This window comes from Tupaia chinensis, unplaced genomic scaffold (assembly GCF_000334495.1).
Source record: "Tupaia chinensis unplaced genomic scaffold, TupChi_1.0 Scaffold144262_1, whole genome shotgun sequence".
NCBI lineage: Eukaryota > Metazoa > Chordata > Mammalia > Scandentia > Tupaiidae > Tupaia > Tupaia belangeri.
In genome coordinates this window covers 2,394,069-2,408,556 of record NW_006204120.1, presented here as the reverse complement: position 1 = coordinate 2,408,556, position 14,488 = coordinate 2,394,069, and the positions used below count along the sequence as shown (strand labels likewise).

The window sequence follows — 14,488 nt, the reverse complement described above, 5'->3', positions numbered from 1 at the left end:
ACCAGCAGTTGGTGTATGGCTGTGTCGCTGGACTCCCATGTAGTCGACCACGGTTCAAGTCCCAGACCCAGTGGCTTAAACTCATGCCGGGTGCATGTGCGTGCGTGCCCAAGATCCCCAGAGGAGAATGGAGGAGAAGGGATTGTGGCATGGCCATCCCCCTGGGGGTTGATTTCTCACTTTCTGTCTCTCTATCACTCTCTGTCTTTCTGGCAAGCACACATGCCCTATAGCAAAAACCTCTCCAAATAAAACAAAAACAAAAATAATGTGGGCACAGTGATAGTAAGTGATCAGACCTCAGTATTGTTTCTGAGCATAGCAGATGCTTATAAATAGTTAAATGAATAAATGAAAGTGTCTACATCATAGTTATTATACTGACTGACACTAGTGTTCTTATTACAATCTAATTTAAATTTCTGTGTAGAATTATAAAGAGCGAATTCCCTTCTGTGCCCTCTGGGATTTTGCTTTCTCAGGATGTATCATCTCTTATCTTAATCTTTTCCACTCTACTGGCAACATGTGTGAACCAGTTACTCCCGACTCCCTTAATCCTCTGTCTTTTCTTTACCCATCCATCTGTATGGCTGTGGTGTGGGCCTTCATCCTCACTACCATACAACCTAAACTTCTGAAATTGTTCTGCAGGTATTGCCATGGACTTCCTAGCTGCCAACTCTCAACTCTAAGGAACACCCTTCTGTCCTGTTTGATCTCTCTGTGTGTTTGACTTTGTTGCCTTTTCCTTCTTGAAGTTCTCCTTCCTTGGCTGCTGTGCATCACTCTCCTGGTTTTCTACCTGTCTCTTGGCCTGCTCCTCTTCAGTCTCATTTACTGTTTGCTTGTTTTTTCCCTAGCTCTCTCTTTTTCTCTCTTTTTTGGGGGGGAGGGGGGAGGAGAGGTTTCTGCTATAGGGCGCATACACTTGCCTGAAAGAGAGACACAAAGCAAGAAATGTCCCCGCCAGGGGAGATGGCCGCACCACAATCCCTTTTCTTCCATTCTCCTCCTCTAGGGATCTTGGGCACACCTGCACATGTGCTCGGTGTGAGTCTAAGCTACCAGGTTGGGGACTCAACTTTGGTTGACTACATGGGAGTCCAGCAACGTAGCCGTTACGCCATCTGCTGGTCCCCTCCCTAGCTCTCTTAAAGGCTGATGTTTCCCAAGATTCTATCATTTACCCTTCTGTTACATTCTACAGGATTTCTTTACACCCAAGGACCCTACCCGTGTGCTGATGATTGGGTGTTTCCACGTGAAATTTATCTGTGGAACTCAAGTTTCCCCTTCTACTAGTCTTGCAAGGGGAAAAGGGTGGGTTTTAGTCCCTGATAATCTTCATCATCTGTTGGACACTAAAGCCTCTCTAAATAAACAACTATACAAAATAAGCAAAAAAAAAAAAAAAAAAAAAAAAGTATGTGAAGGGGGAGTGGTTGGTATGGAAACAACCTAAGAACTACCTCCTAACCCTTTTTTCCTGAAGTATTTACTCCTCTAAAGAAATTCGGGAACTGCCCCTTAGTGTCCCTAGTTTCTCTGTGAACTTACATATCTGGATGTTTTATCAAACTGGGCCCCTCATTTAATCTCTCCTTTTGTATAGTCTGGCCCTCCTGTATTCTTTTAGTACCGAAATGTTCTTTGTACCTTAAACTCAAATCTCACATCATCCTGAACTCAACTTCTTTATTCTCAGCAGCCAGTCCTGGGATCACTGCTGCCTTCATCTTTGTTATCTGTGGTAGAATTTACTACTTTATAATTATTTGATGTGTATTTCTTTCATTAGAACCTTCGTACCCCAAGTACCTACCGATATTTTTATATGGTAGTAAGTGTTCAGTGAATATTTTATGTAGAAATGAATTATCAAAAATCATTTATTTTCAAGGAATTAGTGGCATTACCTATTGTCTTAAAAAATGCCAAAGCAGGGCCAGCAGGTGGCATGGAGGTTAAGGTGCTAGATCCCACGTGGTCTACTGGGTGGTTTGCCTCTTGGACCCAGAAACTTGAAGAACACACCGGGAGTGTATGCGTGCATGTCCAAAATCCTGAAAGGAGAAATGGAGGAAGGATTGTGGCATTGGGGGGGGGGTGATTTCTCTCTCTCTCTGTCTCTCTGTCCACTGAGTACACGCACCCAACAGTAAAAACTTAAAAGTGCCAAAGAACTACAGAACAGTAGGTTTTCTAACCTCAATTTTTAAAGTGCTAAATTCATGAGTTAATGTTATATTAAAATGAAATACGTGAAAATCTTTTACGGTTGCTCGATTTAAAGGAAAGTTTTTTTATGTGCTATTAATAAATTTTGGTATTTTTACACTTCTAATCCCTTCAATTAAAAAATTGAAGTCCAAACTTCCTTATCAGTCTTATGTTATTAATCCCATTTTACTTAATATTTTTTCAGTATTATATTTTTGTTTATTGGATACTCAAATAGTGGTATCATAGTTTTATGTTATTAAGTGCAAAACTGTATCTTCTATTGAAATAAATTGCTCACATTACATAGCAGTTTTTAGCAGGATTCGCCTAGAGTGGTAGGTTTTTTTTTTTTTTTTTTTCAGTCTTACCAATAACAGGATTCCAGATTCTGAATGATAAACAACCTGTTTACCTGATTTCCCTATGGGTTGAGTGTTTGAAATAGTGAGGTAATCAAAGCAAAAGCTTTTAAATATCTGATCTTGTTTTAACCTTCTGAGAAGATTATGGGTGGGCTATGCCTCGGGTTCGGCGTAGGCATGATGTGGAGGTTGATGTGAGTCATCTCATGTGGAGGTTGCCATTCAAATTTGTATCTTATTAGGTTGAAAGCTGTCTCTTCTTGAGCCTGTTAATGTGTGTGACTTTTAATCTCCTATGGCCTAGAAAATCAGATATTCAAGTTTTAACAGTTGTATGATACTTAACAAGATATTCTATATTCTCAAACAAGATTTGAGGAGTATTACTTTGGTGTAGTAATTTTATGAGAACTTTTTGAACTATTTAGAGGGCAGTTTTCATTCTTTCAGTTTCTAGACTGTGAAATGAAGGTTATGGTTGCTGATTACAGTTACATAGCTCACTTCCCATCCATTTTTGGATCACCTAGTTCTAGTGTTTTCTGCATCAGCATATCTTGTGTAATTTATGTCATTGTCAAGAGCTGTTTAACATTTACTTATGGAAATCGACTGAAAGTCTACACACACACACACACGCACACACACGTATATGTTTATACACACTTATTATACCCTGCATTTGTTAATCTTTGTTCCCCTAAGTTCACTGCCAGAATCCCCAGCTAGTGCTGTTTACAGAAAGCCCTAGTGTTCATGTGTGTGTCCAGGCTGTCTAGCTGGGTGGCATGCATAGTGGGAAGGACTAGATACTGTAGTAGAATGTGGGAAACAAAGACCGAGTTTTCTGTAAGTCGTGTGATTTTGCTTTGAAATGTGTCGTCAAGGGACTACCATTGGCTTATTTTAACTTGATAAAGAATTACTGTATATGAAAAATGTGAAAATATTCCAACACCTCATTATTTTATACTTGTCAAATATTGAGCTTCAGATTTCTTTTATTCTTTGTAGAGGCAATAAAGCATGTGCCATCTGGCATCAGGCTGCCAGTTTCCAAGCCTGACTCAAAAAATTATTCAGTTATACCTATGAACTTTGGCAGGTTACTTAATTTTGCTGTAATATTATTATTCTACTTATATATTTTATTTTTTCTGTATTATATATATATATATATATATATATATATGTATTATGTATTATTATTTTGAATGTAAGTACATCTCAGTATTTTGTCAAAATTAAGTCTTCCAGAATCTTCATGCTATGATTTAACTGTTTAAGCAATTTAAAAATAGTTCAGATTTTGGGGCCAGCAGATGGCTTAGCAGTTACGTCGTTGTACTCTCACATGGCTGACTATAGCTCAAGTCCCAGACCCGGTGACTTGAAAAATCACGCTCTGTGTGTGTGTGTGTGTGTGTGTGTGTGTGTGTCCAAAATTCTAAGAGGAGAATGGAGGAGAAGGGATTGCGGCATGGCTATCCCCCTTGGGAGATTGTTTCTTGTTTTCTATATCTCTGACAAGTAAATGCATCCTATAGCAAAAATCTCTCAAGAAAAAAAAAAAAAAAGTCCTGTTCTAGCTTTTCCTAGGGATTTGGTGAGATTACTTTCTACATGGTGTTTTATTTTAAAATAGGAATAATACTTGTGCATTCTTCATGGTCTCCTTTTTTCTCTCTTTTGAACACATCTGATTTCTGTGTTAGGCTCTGTGTTAGGCACTGGGGATACCTTATGTGGGTTCCTGTAGATGTCTGGGTGTGGACCATGTGCGGTTAGTTTTTATTCTGTGCTGGCCTCCTCCTACATGTCCTGTCATGTTCACGAGGAACTGCCACTTTTGTTGGGTTTTATTGCAGATCCTTTCTTCAGCCATCACATGGACTGGCTGGACCAGTTCACTGAATGTTTGTAGGACTTGGTAGTGGAGCTATTTGGTCTGGGAGCTTTATTTGTGGTCAGGTTTTTCACTGTCGATTTAATTTATTTAGTGGCAGTATAAATAGAACTATTCAGAATTTATTTCTCTTTTTCAGTCTGTTTCAGTAAAATGCTTTTTTTCTAATAATGTGTCCATGTCATTTCTATCTTTGTAATTGTTATATTCCTTTTTCATTCCAGATACTGCTTATTTATACTTTTTCTTTTCTCTTGGTTAATCATACTGGAGGCTTACTGGTTTATTTTATGGTCTTCTTGTGGAGCCAACTTTAGGTCTGTTGATCTTCTACTACCTATTTTCTATGTTAATAGTTTTTGCTATTGCCTTTATTATCTCCTTTCTTGAATTAAAAAAAGAAAAACCTTAAGCCTCCCTCATCCCCAATTTACTTGTTACATCTTTATCGCTCAGTCTTTAGCCTTTATTCTAAGGTTCAAGTCTACACATTCCCCCTAAGTATTACTTTAGTTGTAGCCTGCAGATTTTGATAAATTTGTTATTGTTGAATTCATTCTTATAACTTTAAAAAATATGGTTCTGTAATGTGTGTTGACCCCTTTGTATTATATTAGGGGCCTTCAAAAAGTTCATGGGAGGGGTCAGCAGGTGGTGTGTGGTAAGAAACTGGACTCCCACATGGTGACTGCGGTTCAAGTTCCGGACCTGGCAGCTCGCTTTCTCACTTTCTCTCTCTTTCTTTGTCTCTCTCTGGTGAGCACAGATGTCCTATAACAAAATTTTAAAATAATAATAATAATAATAAATAAAATAATTCTTTAAAAAAGTTCATGGGAAATGAATATTATGAAAAAACTATGCATGTATTTAATTCTGTTTTCCATAAACTTTTCAAAGTCCCTGTATGTATTTTCTATTACAAATTTAACTTTCTAAAGTTTAATCTATATTTCAAAAGGTCCAACTGGTATATTTATTTACGAATTATGTGCACTTTCCATTTCATACCATCTTTTATTTATATTGACCCCTTTCGATTTCCTTTGGTTGACTTTTATTAGTCTCCTTTACCTTCTGGAGTAGCATCGTAGGTCGTTTAAGGGAAAAACAAAGATGACCTGTTTCTCTCTGGATGCTTCCCCATACCCACCTGTGCTCTAGTAAAATGGTTTATTGATAGAGTCAGAGTATCATATGTTGGGCACAAATTGCAAGATGTGCCATGAGGCCTCATAGGAACAGAAAAGCTGTCAGACATCTAGTTTCTTCATTTCCATCTGCTTGCTTCAGTTTTGCTTTGTCTTCTCAATTTTTCTTCCCTTCTTTCTTACTCCATTCTGTCTCCCTTTTTTCCCATCCTCTCCCCATTTCTCTCCCTTCCTTCCTTCCACCTGGCCCACCCCTCTCTCCCTCCTTTCTGTCCCTCCTTCCTGTTACCACCTTCCATCCTTTCCCATCTCCATCTCTTCCTTTTATTATCTTTTCTCTTCCTCAAGGCTTTTTTTCCATCTTTGAATCTCTTTTGGTCACCCTCTTCCCCCCATACAAACATGTTTCAAAAGTTGGCAAAACTCCTCCCAGTTCCTCTTGATTTTTGGACCCACAGTCATGTGTTAACTAACTTGTTAAGCTCTGAGAAAACCTAAATAAAAATCTCCTAGGTCCCTTGGAATTCTGGAAACAAGCAAATCACTAGATTCATAGTATTTGTATTCTCTGAAACACTGAGTCATCATAAATAAATCGGGTCACTGCCCCTTTAAATTGAAACTGCCTCCAGTGATTGATGGAACTTTGGCAGGACTTGCAGAAGCACTTGTGGGGCCACCAGGAGCGTCAGTTGGGCCTGGGTGGGAAGAGAGGCCCAGGACGGCCATATGTCTGTACCCTGAACGCTTCCTGTAGTCAGTGATAAACCGCTGTGAGTACTTAACTGTAATCCAGGTTGTGGAAGGAACTCTCTCTGGGCTGTCCTGAGCACATTTCTTACTTTGAAAGGCAGTTGGCTTCTAAAGACCTGTCTGGGGGTGAAATTACGTTGATTCAGCCATGTTTGTTTGTTTTTTTTTGGCATTGTTTTTCCTAGCTCACAATTTAAAACTTTTTTAAATCAGGATTTTAAAAATCAGGATTATTTGGAGATCATGAAGGGAGGCGTTTCTTCCTTTTTACTTTAAGATCTTTTAAAAATTTGTTGCAAAACAGTGTTAGCTTTTAAATTTGATTCCCCAGTTGAAGTCATTATGACTTGATTTTCAATGATAAATAATTTGGAGTTTTATATTGAGCCTTTCTATCAGAAAATGTTAGCCTCCTTTGTCCATTCGTGAAGATAACTGTTAGCTGTACTTTAGTCTGTGTTAGAAATAGAGGTCTTTTGGACCAGCCAGGTACCATAGTGGTTAAGGGGACTAGATCCCACATAGCTGACTATGCGATTTGAGTCCCAGACACACCAGGCATGAGTGCATGTGTTTCCAACATCCTGAGAGGAGAAAGGAGAAGGGTTTGTGGCATGGTCATCCCCCCTGGGGATCCTTTCTCACCTTTCTCCCCCTCCCAGAGCACATGCACCCTATAGCAAATGAAAGAAAGAATGGTCCGTGTGTGTGTGTGTGTGTGTGTGTGTGTGTATAATATGTATGATTTATATATACAGTATGTAATATTTACATATAATATTTATATGTATGATTTTTTAATCCTCTATATAACTTAATTAAACTGATGGTTTAGTTATAGAGTTAGAGCAAAAGTACTCATCCAGTTGTATAGTTCTAAATACATAAAAACTACTTCACAGTAGTTGGTAAGTCTTCAAATGAAGAATTAATCAGTTTGGATAAAGGTATACAATATACACTAGGTCTTAAAGAACCAGTAAGAACTTTTCTGCTTTGTAGAAATGAAAATTCTTGACTCTTAAAGGAGAGATCAACATTTTTTTGCCTAAATTAACCTTTGCATATGATGGGAAATTTTTCACATTATTTTTAGTGAAAAACAAAGGGGTACATTATTTTAAAAATCCTAATCTCTTTTTGATTTCTATGTTTCTGGAGTGTTTGTAAACCTAAGAATCACACAATTTTAGAGCAAAAAGAGAACTAAGAGATCATTTAATATTTGATTACTAATGGTTAAATAATGTTTGTTTTTATAGCAATAAATGTAGATGAAAAGATTGTTTTTAAAAAGATTGAAGTAGCTTTGATTTCAGTTTTTAATAGATAACCAGAGGTTGTTTAAGATATATATTTATTTTTGAACTGGCTGCAATGATTTTTAAAAAGATACATTTTGGTAAGCCTAGTAGAACTTATGGTTCACAAATAAATATCCCATTAAAATGGAATGGTTTATTGAAAGTATATTAAATATGTAGGAATATTTTGTCTCAATTATAGCACTGAATAACAATATTTGCCCTAGTTGATCATTTGACTACTAACGTTTTGAGGGTAAGAATTATGCTTTTTCATGTTTCTGTTCTTAGGACCTAATTAATACACATAGCCGGGCCTCAGTACTTTACTGAGTAGATGAATGGGTAAGAGGGGAGAAAGAGATCAAATATGCCAGTGTTGACAATATCTGATGAATGGATACCAGTGTGCAAGGTAGAAAATGCTACCTTTTAAAAAGAAAGAGAAGAAACAGTCCTGGGGTTTTGAAATGAAAGAGATGACTAGTGTTTCTTAAAGAAGTTAATTCAAATGAGTTGAGGAACAGAAAAATACAAGTCTCTGCTCTCACTCCCCAAAGTTTTGTAATTAAGAGGAGAATATAAAGAAGGAAACATGTGAGAGTCATTATTAACAGAAGGTCAATACAGTTTAGCCAAAAGATTGGTTTAATGATCTTTTCAGAAACATTTTAAACAGGTACTTTTTTTTTTTTTTTTAATCTACATAGATACCTACTCCATGGGATCTGGTAGTTACAGCCATGCAAACTAGAAGCAGGCAGGCCCTATCCCTTGGGACAGGTTATATGACCTTTAAGCCTCAGAGACCTTTTTATTTTTTAGTAAGATGGGGATGATATTGGTACTTCCTCCACAGGTTGGCAAGAGGATTATTAAATTAGGTAGATAGATTGGGTAAAGTAGGCAGCACTTATGGGAAGCTCTGGATAAATATTTTACATTGGGCCACATCCAACCATTTTTTAATTTCATAAACAGACGCTTCATATGGTTAAAATAATGTCATTACCATATTTTTCTTTAAGTGGTAGTTCATATTTCCATAGGATAAACTTCCGATCATATATGTCAAAGGAGACTCAGTCATCATTTAGTGATTTTTCTAAAAGGAATTGTCTCAGATAATGCTCTGAAAATGGCAGGGTTTTTTTTCTTTTCTTTTTTAAATTTTCTATAAGGTATGTGCACTGGCCCAAGAGAGAGAGGGGTGAGAGCAGTGAGAAAACGCTGCCCACCCCCGCCCCCGGGGTGGTGTCTATGCTGCAATCCCTTCTCCATTCTCCTCTCAGGATTTTGCTCCTGGCGGTTTCTCGAGCTGCCAGGTCTAGGACTTGAGCTGCATAGTGGGCTGAGTGGGATTCAGCTGCCTTAACCACTACACCACAGGCTGACCCCAGTATTTTTTATTCTCTATTTCAGAACTAACCTCTTTTATGTCAATATGATATTAAGAAATTTAATAATTCATTTTAATGATCTTTTCAGAAACATTTTAAACAGGTACTTCTTTTGAAGAGAGAATTCACTTTTGAGTTCAAAAATAAGGCAAACATTTGGCAGCTTGATAAATTTCAGTGAATTTTAGTTAGTATAAACATCAGTATTTAAGATTTTAAAATAATTGTTACGTTATCTTGGTTTATAATTTTCCAAATAAGCTGGTTATTTGAAACTGTCAAGTTCATTGTAAAGCATGAAGCAAAGTACTTCTGAATAGGTACCACAAGGTGGCAGGATGGTGTTTTTCTAGATTTCTTTTGCTTTGGTGTGCAGCAAATGCCTGGTTATCTAAAATCTAGTTTCCCATGTGGTTAATAGTTAAGCATTTTATGCCAGAACCTTTACATTTTAACCTTTCAGATGGAAAACTTTATAAGCTATACTCCACACTTCCCTCATTTCTTAAGCAGAAGAATATAAATTAAGCCTTATCAGTGAGCCATTTGAATGCCAGTCATTGGATGTGATTGAGATGAAGCAGTAGCAACAGTGGAGTGGAGGAAATGAGGCCTACTACCAGCAGATTCTGGACTGCTGTTCCTAAGAACTGTGTCTGAGGACAGCATGCTTTCTCTTATCTGCATTTTTTTTTTTTTTTTCACTTAGAAAAGAAGAAGTAAATCATGTCAGATGTCAGGCTCTGATGTGGTAGCACATGACTCTGCTTTTTGTGAAATTTAAACAGCAGGTGAGGGCAGACAGTACCTTCTCTCAGGGAGCATTGTGATCCAGGGTACTTGGAGAAGGAAGATAAACTATGAAGGCTTAAAATTTGTTCATCAACCCAAGAGGAGAATGGTGGAGAAGGGATTGTGGCATGGCCATCCCCCGGAGGATAATTTCTCTCTTTCTGTCTCTCTCTGTCTCTCTGGTGAGTGCACATACCCTATAGCAAAAACCTTTCTCAAAAAAAAAAAAATATGGAATTAATTGGACTACATCTCAGAACTCACTAAGAAATTTAACTTCACATAAGCACTAAGAAAACACTGGTTGAACTCTCTTCTGATCGAAGGAGAGGAAGACATGGTTCCCAGTAGCAAGCTTTTGTTTCTCATGCTTTCTAAAAGTTTTATCTGCCTGTCTGCCCCTTTCTTACTCATAGGGATTTTGCGTGATTTCTACATAAATTATAAATTTAAGGAGATGTGTTTTTCCTTTATCTATTATTCAGCCCCCTTGGATTAATGAAGAATAAGAGCTCCAGAGAAGCCATGAGAAATAACTGATAAATTAACTATACCTGAAATGGATATTAGAGCGTAGACACTTGATCTCATCTTCTCAGTTCTCCTTGGTAGTAGAACTATTTTTTTTTCACCCCCATAGTAGATGAATAAGTAAAGTGCTCATGACTAAAATATATGAATAAATTTCCCTAGCTTGTGCTTCTAGAATGTATACATTATTTTTCTGGCAAGGTACTAAATATTGTTCAGTAAAAATAATCCTTTTCAAGATTGACAAACTGCTTTAGTGAATTATATAAAAAATTCATGCTTGAAGACACAGTATAAATACTCCCTGTTACCATGGGCGAGTTTTTGTGTAACTGTGTACTGAGACTAACTTAACTCTTGACTTTGAGATTACAAGAAAGATCAGATGCAAGAGCTTAGCTAGTGTTAAAAACATCCTCCTACGTGTTCTGCCAAAAGTTGAAAAACTATTAGCAAAAGTAGCTCATTTGAAGTAGCATGAAATGTGAACATTTAACTCTAAGCTAGCTAGAATTTGATCAAAGGGATCTAAAAATTTAGCCCACAATTCAAGTTATATTCTCATTTTATGTATAGCTTAAAATATATTTAATTCTTTCCTTTTATAAGGGAATTATGGGTTAAACATGCATTGTAGTTGAATTTATAAGAAAGAAGTTGGACATGAGAGGGAGCAGTTACAGAGCTGGATACTAGGCTAACCATTGAGGATTTGTCCTATGGATGGCCTGTAATAATTAAAGGACTTATAACTGAATGGGTAACAGGCAAGAAACTTTTTAAGAATGTCAGCCTGGACGTAGTATACAGGATGGGTTTGCTAGTATCCAGCTGGTGAGAGCTTGGAGCCAGATTGCCAGTTGGGATGATATGAAAATTCATAGTAAGTCATGATATAAGTCTGGATTAGGGTGGCGACAGTAGGAATAGAGAATGAAATAAAAGGCAGAGATATTATTAGGGCAGAGTTGAAAAGACATAGCAACTTGCTAATTGAGGTTAAGTAAAAAGTATGTTTTGTAAAATTGCTGTTTTTGTCAGAAACAGAAATCTTAGACCCATCTTCTACAGGAAATCCATTTTTGTACGTTTAGCATATTATAATTCTTCATACTAAAGGAGATAATGCTACTTGATTAAAACCCAATTTTGAGAGACACTGATTTTGAGCCTGATTTCATACAATGATGTAATTAAAGTGACTTTGAGAGATCACATTGTGGGGGCCGGCAGATGGCATGGTGGCTAAGGATGCTGGGTTCCCACATGGTGGACTGTGGTTCGAGTCCCAGACCTGGCGGCTTGCCTTCTCTCTTTCTCTCTCTGGTTCTGTCCCTCTCTGGTCAAATTCAAATAAATAAATTAATAAAGTTAAATAATTCTTTTTAAAAAATTTAAAAAAGAAAGATCACATTTGTAGTGGTACCCAAATATTACTTGGTTTGTTGGAGGTGGAGAGTATCTTAAATGATGCAGAGTGTCATGGTTAAGAGCATGGACTGTGTAGATCTACAGTTTGAAACTTGAATCCATGTACCATTGGCAAGTTACTTAACTTCTCTGTGTCCCAGTTAACCATTAGGGTTGTTACAGGTGCTAAATCAGGTGATCTATGCAAAGTGCTTAGAAAGTTGTCTAGTACATCATAAGTGCTGAAGGGACCAGCAGTTAGTGTAATGGCTATGTAGCTGGACTCCCACGTAGTTGACCGCGGTTCGCGTCCCATACCCGGTGGCTTAGAACTCACGCCGGGCGCGTGTGCGTGCGTGCCCAAGATCCCAAGAGGAGAATGGAGGAGAAGGGATTGCGGCGTGGCCATCCCCCCTGGGGCGTGATTTCTTGCTTTCTGTCTCACTGTCTCTGTCTGTCTGGCGAGCGCATGCGCCCTGTAGCAAAAACCTCTAAGAAAAAAAAAAGTGCTGAATAAATGGTAGCAGCTATTATTGTTAATTTATTATTTCATGCCCCCTGGAGATTCCAATTCATTGTTTTGACACTGGAATCAGGACTCTCCGTTTTAAAATATCCCCTTGGGCTGGCCCATAGCCTAGGGGTCAAGGAAGCCAAATCCCACATGACTAACTGCAGTTCAAACCTTGGTCCCAGTGGCTTGAAAAACATATTGAGTCCATGCATGTGTGTGTGTGCCCCAAATCCCACAGAAGGGGGGAATAAGTAAATCTCCCCCATATATTTGGGGGTGCTTTCTCCTATCTTTGTCTCTTTCTGGCAAGCACACATTTTCTCTGGCAATTAAAATACACACACAGAGGCACATACACATATATTCCTTCCTGCAACTTTGATTATCAAATTTGAAAACTTGTACCCTGCTTTACCTACATGATGTAATATGAATGTATTTAAACCACTCTAGGGAACCAGCAGTTAGTGTAATGGCTATGTCACTGGACTCCCACGTAGTCGACCGCGGTTCGTGTCCCGGACCCGGTGGCTTAAAACTCACGCCGGGCGCGTGTGTGTGTGTGCCCAAGATCCCGAGAGGAGAATGGAGGAGAAGGGATTGTGGCGTGACCATCCCCCCTGGGGGGTGATTTCTCACTTTCTGTCTCTATGTCTCTCTCTGTCTGTCTGGCGAGCGCACGCGCCCTACAGTGAAAATCTCTCCAAAAAAAAAAAAAAAAACCACTCTACATTTTATCCTTTATTTTGACATTCCAAAGATGGCCATGTTTTCAAATGGTATTTCTTTTTTTTTTACTTTTTTTTTTTTGAGAGGTTTTCGCTATAGGGCGCGTGCGCTTGCCAGACAGACAGAGAGAGAAATAGAGACAGAAAGTGAGAAATCACCCCCCAGGGGGGATGGTCATGCCGCAATCCCTTCTCCTCCATTCTCCTCTCGGGATCTTGGGCACACACGCACACGCACCCGGCGTGAGTTCTAAGCCACCGGGTCCGGGACGCAAACCACGGTCGACTACATGGGAGTCCAGCGACATAGCCATTACACTAACTGCTGGTTCCCTTTCTTTTTTTTTTTTAAAGAATTATTTTATTTAACTTTATTTATTTGTCTGCTTGTTTATTTTTTATATGACCAGAGAGGGAGGGAGGGAGAGAGAGAGAGAAAGCAAACCGCCAGGTCCAGGACTTGAACCCCAGTATGAGTTTTAAGCCAGCAGGTCTAGGACTCAAACTGCAGTCAACTATGTGGGAGTTCAGCGATGTGACCATTATGCCATCTGCTGGTCCCATTATTTTTATTAAAAAAAAAAAAAATTCTTTCTAAGAACTATCCCCCCTCCAATCCGCTGTTGTTGGTGTCCTTCTATGGTCTAGTGGTGTGTAGTCCTTTTGGCAAGGGACTGCCTCAGCCATTTGAAGTAACTTTAGCTTTCCTACTCTGGCAAAGTCCTTGGGATGGATGAAGAGAAAGCTTACTGAAAGCCTGCATTTTTTTCCCCCTTGGGAGATAGTACTCCTGCCTCTGTGCTTTAGAACCTTTGTATGTGCTATTCCCAGATTTGATGAAGATTCTCTGTTGTATACTGTCCTGATAACTGAATGTTTTTTGACTAGTGCAGGTATTTTTTTCTATAGCATAATGTATATGTTCCTATTTTGCAAAATTGCATGCTAAATATAAGATACTGTATGGAGAAAACAGGGTGGGGGCCAACCCCTCAAAATGATGTGTCATTATAACCGGGGCACTGAGAAAACAAACAAACAAACAAACAAAATGGTACCTGCTTGCTATAGCTGTAAGATCTAATGGTAGATATTAAAAATACACTTAACCACAGAAATCTCTGAGTCCAAGTGCATAGTATTTTACGTTTGAACTGTTAAGCCACTTTGCTTCTGATTGAGAATTAATCATATAACCTGTCACTGAAATGCCAGTGGCATTTTAAATGGAGCAGGGTAGCTGGTAAGGAGATAACACTGAAGGAAGTAGAGCTCTAAACCAGTAGGGTTACTTTGAGGTTGAGTACCAGGGCAGTGAAATCTGGCAAAAGCTGAAAGTAGCACAAAACTGGGAGGGACTCCTGGTGGAAGTGCTTGCTTTTAAATTTTGTAAATACAGATGAAAGGATTC

General features: G+C 38.4%; 1 protein-coding gene across 3 annotated transcripts in view; it reads left to right on the top strand.

Annotated features, from left to right (window-relative positions):
* Positions 1 to 14,488, top strand: part of TSC22D1 (TSC22 domain family member 1) — a 152,022-nt gene that overhangs the window by 103,276 nt on the left and 34,258 nt on the right. Inside the window, exon 1 of one of the 3 annotated variants that reach the window (XM_006166502.3) lies at positions 6,351 to 6,418. The exons of the other annotated variants lie outside the window; for them this stretch is intronic. The gene's annotated coding sequence lies outside the window, so the exon portion shown is untranslated. Of the gene's footprint in view, positions 1 to 6,350; positions 6,419 to 14,488 lie in introns of those variants that run through there. 3 annotated transcript variants of the gene reach the window in all.